Genomic DNA, 8,816 nt, shown 5'->3' with positions numbered 1-8,816 from the left:
ACAAAAGGTTTGTGGAATGTTGTATACACCACAGCCAGAAAATAGAATCTGTTTATACTTGTATAATTATTAAAATCCATTAGTATTTCAAATAGGAGAAAAAGTGGCTTCTTTTCGCAAGGGTGTGACAGTTGGAGGCCTGTAAAGAGATGGGATGCTCTGAATATATTCAGCATGATTTAACTGGGGATCGATCCTGCTTTGAGCAGGGGGTTGGACTAGATGACCTCCTGAGGTCCCTTCCAACCCTGATAGTCTATGATTCTATGATTCATACAGTTAATATCAACAGTGGGGGCAGGGGGAGGACTGACTGTTCTGAAAAAAAAAAAAACTTTACAAGTGCAGGTTTCAGAGTAGCAGCTGTGTTAGTCTGTATCCGCAAAAAGACAAGGAGGACTTGTGGCCCCTTAGAGACTAACACATTTATTTGAGCATAAGCTTTCGTGAGCTACAGCTCACTCACGAAAGCTTATGCTCAAATAAATGTGTTAGTCTCTACGGTGCCACAAGTCCTCCTTGTCTTTTTACAAGTGCACTATTTCTCAGGGATGGCCTGCCCCCATTTGCTCTATAGCACTTGTAGCATGCTGTGAGGTGGTGTAACTACTAGAATTGTTACCCAGGATATCATTAAATATGTGTCTAACTCAGGATTGTAATAATACTTGGATTTGAGACATTGGGGAGCGCCTGCAACAGAAGATGAGACAAAATAGGCCATTTCAGCAACTGCCTTCACGTAGGATAAGAGCTACTCTTCAGTGTAACTGTCTGTATAGGAAAGGAATACTATGGAGATATGGCCGTCTAGCAATTCTTGCTGATTCTAAAGAGGTTGCTGTTGGGTTGCATTTCTTTTCCAGAACAGAGGCGACTTGACAGAGACTGGATAGTTTGCTTGCATGCAGTAAGGTGCTGGTTCTGGGCCTCTCCTCCTTCATTTCAAAAGCTCTCTGCTAAACTGCATCGAGAAACCAGTCTCTCCTAGGGGACCGGAATCTCTTCTAGAGTTACCCCCTTTGGGAATTGTCCGGTTTGATTTAGGTCTAAAGGAGGTTTCACATAACACAGCGATTCCAACACTGCCCAGGGCCCGCAGGGTGCTCCTGACCTGCCCGCGAAATTTGGGAAGGAGCCACTCCGGCCCAACTATCTGTAAATAGGCAGCGGCCTATTATATAATTATTGATTTGTATTACATTAAAGTCTATGGACCTCAGCCAAGATCTATGGCACTGTTGTGCTTGTCGCTGTATAACACGTAGTAAAATACAGTCCCTGATGAAGAAAGTGAGAAAACAGACAAAGGGTGGGAGAGGAAACTGAGGCACGGCCTTAATCCTAGATCCTGCCCTAATTTCAGACCCAGTTTTGCCCTATCATCGCCTTCTAGTTTTGCCCTCGGCTAGCTCCATCTTCAAACCCAGCTTCCCCGCCATCCTTCCATAGAGCACTCCTAATTCAAAAGCTCCCTTTTGTAAGGCTAATCTGGCTCCATAGCTATGATCAGATCCAGAGCTAATTTCATCCCCAGATCCAGCTGTAACCCCAGCTCCTGCTCCAGCCCGAACGCCGCCTTTGACTCTAGCCCTCGTCCCAGTTTTAAACCTATTCCAGAACTAACCCAAACGCCTGCTCCAGACCTCACCTTAACTTCAGAGACCTGTTGCTGCCGGGCGGAGGAGGGTCTGTGAGTGATGATCAATGAGCCATGAAATGTGCGATTCACACTAGATCTTCAAGCGCTCGCAAAGGTTATACAGTAAGGTTCAAATTACAGCAATTAGCAGGGCAGCAGAAATTAATTACAACCCCCAGCTAAAGGCAGGATTCTGCCAATGCAAAACTGTTTAAAAATAAAATGGAAAGGGAGAAACCAGTGGTAGAAATGAGTGGCAGCAGTGGGTCATCTGAGCAGTACTCATCTTTCCCAAGGGCACACTGGGCTCCAGACTGCACTCTACTTCAAAGCCACCCCTTCAAGTTATTGTTTTATGCCTCTCCAATTAAAGGAGATTTGTTCCTCCAGTTGCCGAGACCTGTTTGCAGAGAGTTGTGTCCCGCTTTTACCCACTCCTCCCAGCTGTGTCTCGCTGGCGCTTAAGAAAACGTTCCCAGCAAAGGTAAGAGACTTTGTCCCGTTGGGATCTTTCACTTCTGGTAGAAAGCACCCCAGTTAGACTCAACCAGGCCATTACAGTACGTTATACATCGCCCCAGTGCTCGCCACAAATGCGCCCCCCCCCCGGCCTTATTCTCATCGAATACGCCCCATCTGCAGGTATTCACGATACAGCCCAGATTCGAACTCGTGCCAGCCGCGGCCACCCCTCTCAATAAACGCACCCGGCTTTACACAGGCGCGGCGGTGGTGCCCAGCATCGAGACTTCTTTCCTACTTTTCACAAGTAGCCCCCCCTGCTTTCCACATCCGGGTCCCTAATGCTCCTCTGCCTTGTATAGTCTCTTCTCTCCTCCAAAGCACCCTAGGCATTGCTCTCCTATGCACCCCGGTGCTAGACACATCGCTCCTATCAACCGCCCATTGAGGCACTTGAGGGGGGAGATGCCTTGAGCCCGGCGGAACACATACACGGGCAGAGCAATAGGTTGACCGAGGAGGGGTGAACACCGATGGCCTGTCAGGGCTAGAAGACCCGGATTTTTTTTTTTTTTTTTTTTGTTACCGTATCAAGGACACAAATAATCATCAGGGTCCACTACATGGATACCTATATCGTAGGCGCGACTGGACGAATGGTAAGGTGCTCAGTGTGGGTACAGCTGAATCTGGGGACGATTCAGCGGTATCCACATTTAGCACCTTACAAGGTGTTTCTGTGTGTACCTGTGTTCACAGCAGGTGAGGGAGAAATAGAACAAGCCAGGGAGAAAGGATGTGGAATGCATTTGCCTGCAAATAGAGGGAAGGTAGATAGAATGATTTATGGTCCTCTGAATTCCCAGGATTTGGGTTTTTCCGCAGTCCCCCCCCCCCCCCCAACAAATGCTGTGCTCTCCATTGTAGCGCAGTGCGCTAATGGTGCATGGCTACTCTCAGCACTGCGTTTTCCTTCTGTTTACAAAGCAATTCTGTCATCAAAGGAGACAAAATCACCACTTATCTCACTCTGTCATAGTCTAATCTGCCCTGGAGGAAAACACTGCAAATGGACAAGGGGGGGGAAAACCAACAAAAATCATCTAGCCCTACTTTTATTCCTAATAAGCAGCATTTAATTACGGCTGTCGGTGTAAAAGGCGCAGTTTTGGAAGATGCCAGTTGTTTGACGTATGTGAAGAACAAGAGGTGAGGCGCTTACACCAGTTAAAAGGGACACCTTTATTATTTCACTCGCATAAGTTGACTTTTGCTGGGGCACTCCGCAGGAGTTTCCTCCCCTTGAGTTCAACGAAAGAGCAGTCTTTGAGAAAAGCCCCCCCCCCCCGCAAAAAAAGCAAAAAGGTCCCCCTAGAACAGAGAGAGTTGGTGCGGTGGTTTTGCAGGTAATCCACTTCTAGATGAGTAACAGAAAGGAGCGCTGCTTCATTTGTTTCGTAGAACATGCTGATGACAGGCTGGCCAGCATTATCTCTGTGCTTCAAAACATATCTCGGACCTGGTGTGACAATCATAACAACAGACGAGCTGTATAAAGGGCATTTTATATATGCCGGAGATGCATCGAAAATGTATTTGAAAGAAACTTCTTGTATTTGAAAGAAACTTCTCTGCATGGAAGTGATCGGCAGCTGTTTCTGCCGTGAGTTCTAGGGTACAATGGCATCTTCTCTTCTGTGTGCGATGGACACCCATCGCGATTATTTGACCCTGTGCCTTGGGAATCAAGGGGGGGAGGGTCACTTGACTTGAATAGGTGCAGAGCAGCTTGCCCGAGAAGAGTTTAGATCTAGTTGTTAGGAGTTCACCTCTGCTTCAGGAGCAAGCTAGATCTGACGGGTTTCACAGCTTCTTGTGAAATAAAAAACAAAATGATCATTTTCACGGGGGAAAACACCTAATATTTTGCTGGGCTTCTGTGTAAACAAGTCCATCCGGTTTCCCGCCCCTCCCCCGTTTCTTTCTCTGTGCTGGTATTTTTAGTAACTTCCCCGAGAACACTTCCCTGCGTTTGTAGAAGAATATCACTGGCGGCTAGTAAATTTATATTTCAATAGCCACGGGCACATTTTCAACTGTACATAATAGATTAATAGCAGTTCAGGAACTTTCTACGCTGGGCGACGAGAGGGTGAAATCTTTCTTTGTCTGTGCTGAGTGAATAATTCATGTGTCTTGAAAAAGTTTGACGAGTTCTTTGGCTCCAGGTTACACGCCAGACGGACTGCCCAGCGCCCCGTCACTGCAGCGGCGCTCGGAGCATGGCAGGTACTGCTGGGTGCAGAATTTGTGCTCCTCTCGCCCGCGCTAAACTCAGTGCAAACCGAGCCCCACGCTGCTCGTTGTTTAATTATTCTTTAACTTTAACGGAGGCCCCTGGGGAGATGATCTCAGCGTTTCTTATCCGTAAGTGGCTGATTTAAAGTACATACAGGCAGAACATAGCACGTGTACTCCTGACTGTAATCGACAAGAGGAGAGATTCCCTTTCCCAAAGACATTAGACACGTTTAAAGACGTCAAAGAGCCACCCTCAAAAGCAAGACAAAAGGAAGGGATATTATTCTAGCCTATAATGTTTTGTGCACTCGAGCTTTTGAGCTTTATTTGATTGTATTGGCAGGGCTGGAAATGACCTATTCTTTTCCTGGGACCCTTCAACACTGGTTGTGAGGACTTTTTCGGAGCACTGTTCTACTCGAAAGCTTGTCGGGATCTGCATTAAATAGGAAGAAAGCGTGGGTTTTGGACACAAAACAAGACGATCAGCTTGGTAGCTGTGTTTCCCACGGAATTAAATTAACTGTTAGAATTCAAACTTAAGGGCTCTAGATCTGACTGTACAGATAATAGCTGATAACTCCTTTGAACATATTGCGTCTGCTAAACTTGCGGATTGTTTTTCACACTGCCTACATTTACAGACAGTTTAATGCTGCTCCATGATCTGCATAAAGAAAGATCTTGGGGCTTGTAAGAAAGATTTCCTAGTTGAACCTCAAGTGCCTGTAGAGGGGGGTTATGATTGTAAATGGGGCACATATAACCAAGAATTACAGCGTAGGAAAAAACACCCTCAGAGTTCCCCTCAATAGATTGCCAGCGTGCAGGGTCTCCGCTGAGCAAGGGTCTCAGTGCAAAAGAGAGAATGAAAGAAAGGAAAGGAGAGGAGAAGAAAAGAAGAGAAAAGTTTCCCTAAACGTTTGTTGCCAGCCAGATGTTTGATCCCCTCTGTTAACTCGAGTTTGCGAGGTTGGTTCCAGAGACTTTGAGGCTCGTTGACTATTTATTATTATTATTCTAGAGAGTTTTATTTGGATGAGACCTGGGTTTCTGGGTGCAGCTGCCCGAATACTTTTTCTTTTCGTGAGAGTTTGGTTAGTTTCCTGCATTAGCAGCTTTGGGGTATGATAAGAAGTGTGAGAACTCTAAAAACTTTCCCCAAATCATTCTGTTTACACACGTGACTGCTCGTCCCCAAAGTGCTCCTGGGGAGAAAAACACCTCGTGCAATGCAACAGGTACAGTCCTTTAATGAAAGACAAGTTCAGGGTCAACTCAAAATGCCTGCCAAAGAAAGGACAACCTGGTGGAGTATAAGCGATCTCCTGTCCTTTCAGCCCAATCGATTGCTGCAACATAACACCCTGAACTGGCTGCTATCCAGTAGCAAAATAAGGGCCCGATCCTGCTGATGTTACCGCCAAAATGCATTTCTTCCAGGGAACAGGGTGGGCCCAGGATTGCTGTACTGGGCTAGACTGTAATGCGAGGAAAGTGCTAGGCTTGGCACTGAAAGAAGCAAGCAATAAAATAAAGGCCCTTGATGAATGGCTCAGGCCAATTACCGAACACGTGTGTCACTGCCGGCTGCTTTAGCCCAAAGCACAGGGGTGAGATAGACTAGGAAGAAGTGGCTGATGCTGTTACACGTTCCTTAGGCATCGCCGCATTACCTTGGGTACAACCCATGTCAGCGCTGCAACCTGCAACTTCAAAGGCAGTGGGTGCAGATCCTGCCGCCACGTGCTTCCGTGTGCAGCAACGGGCAGGATAGACCCAGGGGAACAAGTAGACTCCAACAGATGAAGAAGGGGAAAATATCTGTCCAATTGCAGAGACCCCTTACCTGACATTCTGCACCCCTTACCTCTCTCTGTGTCCAACTTGCTTGCGGTTTTCACTGACTTACCTTTGCATTGCATGGGATAAAAAGGGTGTATTAAACTCCCAAACCTTGCATAAGGTGTCTGCTCTCTGTCCCTTAGCTCCTATATCCAGGGAGCCCATAGATACATTGACTGGACTGATTTGTCTTCAAACCAAACCAAATGCAACTTTGATCGTTCTGTCCTATACCGTGTTATACAGCAATGTGGTTTCTGGTGCACTTTTGTGCACACAGCTGAAACATCACTTTAGTTGGAAACAATCATTTCTAAGCAGTTAGGCAGTGCAGTGGTTTGTGTGTGTGTGTGTGTGTGAACAATTGAACTGGCCAAAATACCGAGGGTTAAAACCAGCTGTGCACGTATCTTGGTGCGAATGCAGCATGTATACTTTTGATCCTCTACACTTGCATGTGTAATCACACGATTCAAAAGGTACTAAATACCCAGGATAGAAGTTGCATTATATCAAAAATTGCTAGTTACTCCACATTCCATCAACTACAACTCCCTAAAAGCAGGCCCCAAGAGCGTTTTCTCATTACCTATTATATTTGCTTACCTCAGGAAAGAATTTCAGAAATAACTGCCGACTCAGCCTAGGACCCGAAAATCAAAATATGTTTTATCTGCCTCAGTCTTCATCCCCAATAATGAAGAGTTTGCCGTTGGAATAAAGTGACATTTTTGCTGATAATGCACATGGTGGAGTAGAATCCGGTGGTTCTATTGGCCCTGCCATTCAAACAGTATCAACTTCCTCCCCCCCCCCCCCACACCAGTAAAGTTGGAAGATCTAATTCAAAGAAAAGGGAGCAGATATGAGGGTAAGAATCCTAAATGTGACATGTCACATCTAGATATAATATACTTGCTCTTAAAATATGTCAGTAAATCATGCTACAAGAGACTGATCTCATCCCTCTTCTTTAGGCAAAACTCCCATTGATTTCACTACTCTGATTCTGCTCAGGTGGATTCCAAAATTCCCAGTGACTTCAGTGGGAGCAAGACCAGCCTTTCTCTCAGCTCCTAAAGAGGTGGGTTATTAGTAGTATATCTAATTTACATATGGGTAAACTGAGGTAAAGGGAGCTAAGGGATCTGCCCCAGGTCATTCAGCTGGCTGATGGCAGAGCAAGACATGTAAACCAGGCATTCTCCTTCCCTGAGTTAACCACTAGACCACACTCCCTTCCTCCAACCTGATCTGATCATGCATTCCACTGCCAGAAGTCAAAGGGAGCTGCAGGTGCTCAAAACCTCTGAAAAACAGATCCCTTTCATTTAGGCGCCTAAGTTTGCATTTAAGTTGGTACTGTAACTACCCGGTCAGAACAGAGTGAGTTAAAGGAGTTTCAGTCTTTAATGTATTTAATAAAACACTGTCATGACTCAGATACATATTTAAAAAACATCACCTGATATTTCCCAGAGCAAAGCTTAAGTAAAATATGTTTATATATCTATGCTAACGTTAGAAATGTTGTCTGCAAGGCATCTATTTTTATAAGTGTAAAATAATTAGAAAAAGCCGTATTACTGGAAAATGACTGTTGGAGGCTCTGTTGTCCAGGACAATATTAATCCACACAAAAATGTAAGAGATGTTTTTAACAAGAAATTTACCAGGCTTAATCTAGAACAGCTTGCATGCAGCTGCAATTCATTTAGCCTTTAACGTTATGTTTAACCAATATCCTAACACACACATGCATCCCATGGCATTTAATGGTACGAAAAGCAATCCTATACAGCTAAGTGACTTGTTACTGGTGTGTGTGTATGTGTGTGTGTGTAGAGTATGGGATGGGAACGCTGCATTTGCTTTGAGAAAAATAAAAACATGGAACAGGATGCAACATCGAACAGGATGCTTTTCCGGCTGGTGGTCGATCTTGTGAGACTCGTTTGTTTGACTAACTTTTGTTTACATGTCATTTTGCACTAGCATGTTTAAGTCAACCAGAGCCTGATTCATTGAACTATGCCAATGTGAAATCTCTCTGAGACAAGAACAGGCCCTGTATTGGGCTAGATCCTTCGGGGGCAGTGTGGCCCCTTTATGCTGCTCTCCAGGCATAATCTTGTCCTAACGCTCAGGGAGGATCAGCACACTGTAAGGATGATCTGCGAAGGTTGCGAAGATGATGTAGTTGTTCTTCTGCCAGCTTCTTCCCTCTATAGCAGGAAGAAGGGGGTTTGGTCGGAGGACAGCGGTCGTTATGATTGGGATGATCCTGCATTACACTGACCCTGAGCATTTGCAGGCTCTTGTATCAATTAAGCATAAACTAGGTCTTATAGAATCATAGAATATCAGGGTTGGAAGGGACCTCAGGAGGTCATCTAGTCCAACCCCCTGCTCAAAGCAGGACCAATCCCTAATTTTTGCCCCAGATCCCAAATGGCCTCCTCAAGGATTGAACTCACAACCCTGGGTTTAGCAGGCCAATGCTCAAACCACTGAGCTATCCCTCCCGGCCCCCCAGATTACTTTAACAGAGCACACACCGACTGTC

At 45.5% G+C, this 8,816-nt stretch overlaps 1 long non-coding RNA gene across 1 annotated transcript in view; it reads left to right on the top strand.

Moving 5' to 3' along the window:
- Positions 1–2,052: 2,052 nt before the first annotated feature.
- Positions 2,053–8,816, top strand: part of LOC141981510 (uncharacterized) — a 40,322-nt gene continuing 33,558 nt past the window's right edge. Inside the window, exon 1 of the long non-coding RNA XR_012637805.1 lies at positions 2,053–2,126. This is a non-coding gene — a long non-coding RNA (uncharacterized LOC141981510). The remainder of the gene's footprint in view (positions 2,127–8,816) is intronic.

Source organism: Natator depressus, chromosome 2 (genome assembly GCF_965152275.1).
Source record: "Natator depressus isolate rNatDep1 chromosome 2, rNatDep2.hap1, whole genome shotgun sequence".
In the NCBI taxonomy this organism is placed as follows: Eukaryota; Metazoa; Chordata; order Testudines; family Cheloniidae; genus Natator; species Natator depressus.
Note: the sequence above shows the minus strand (reverse complement) of the source record. Positions and strands in the feature narration are given on the sequence as shown.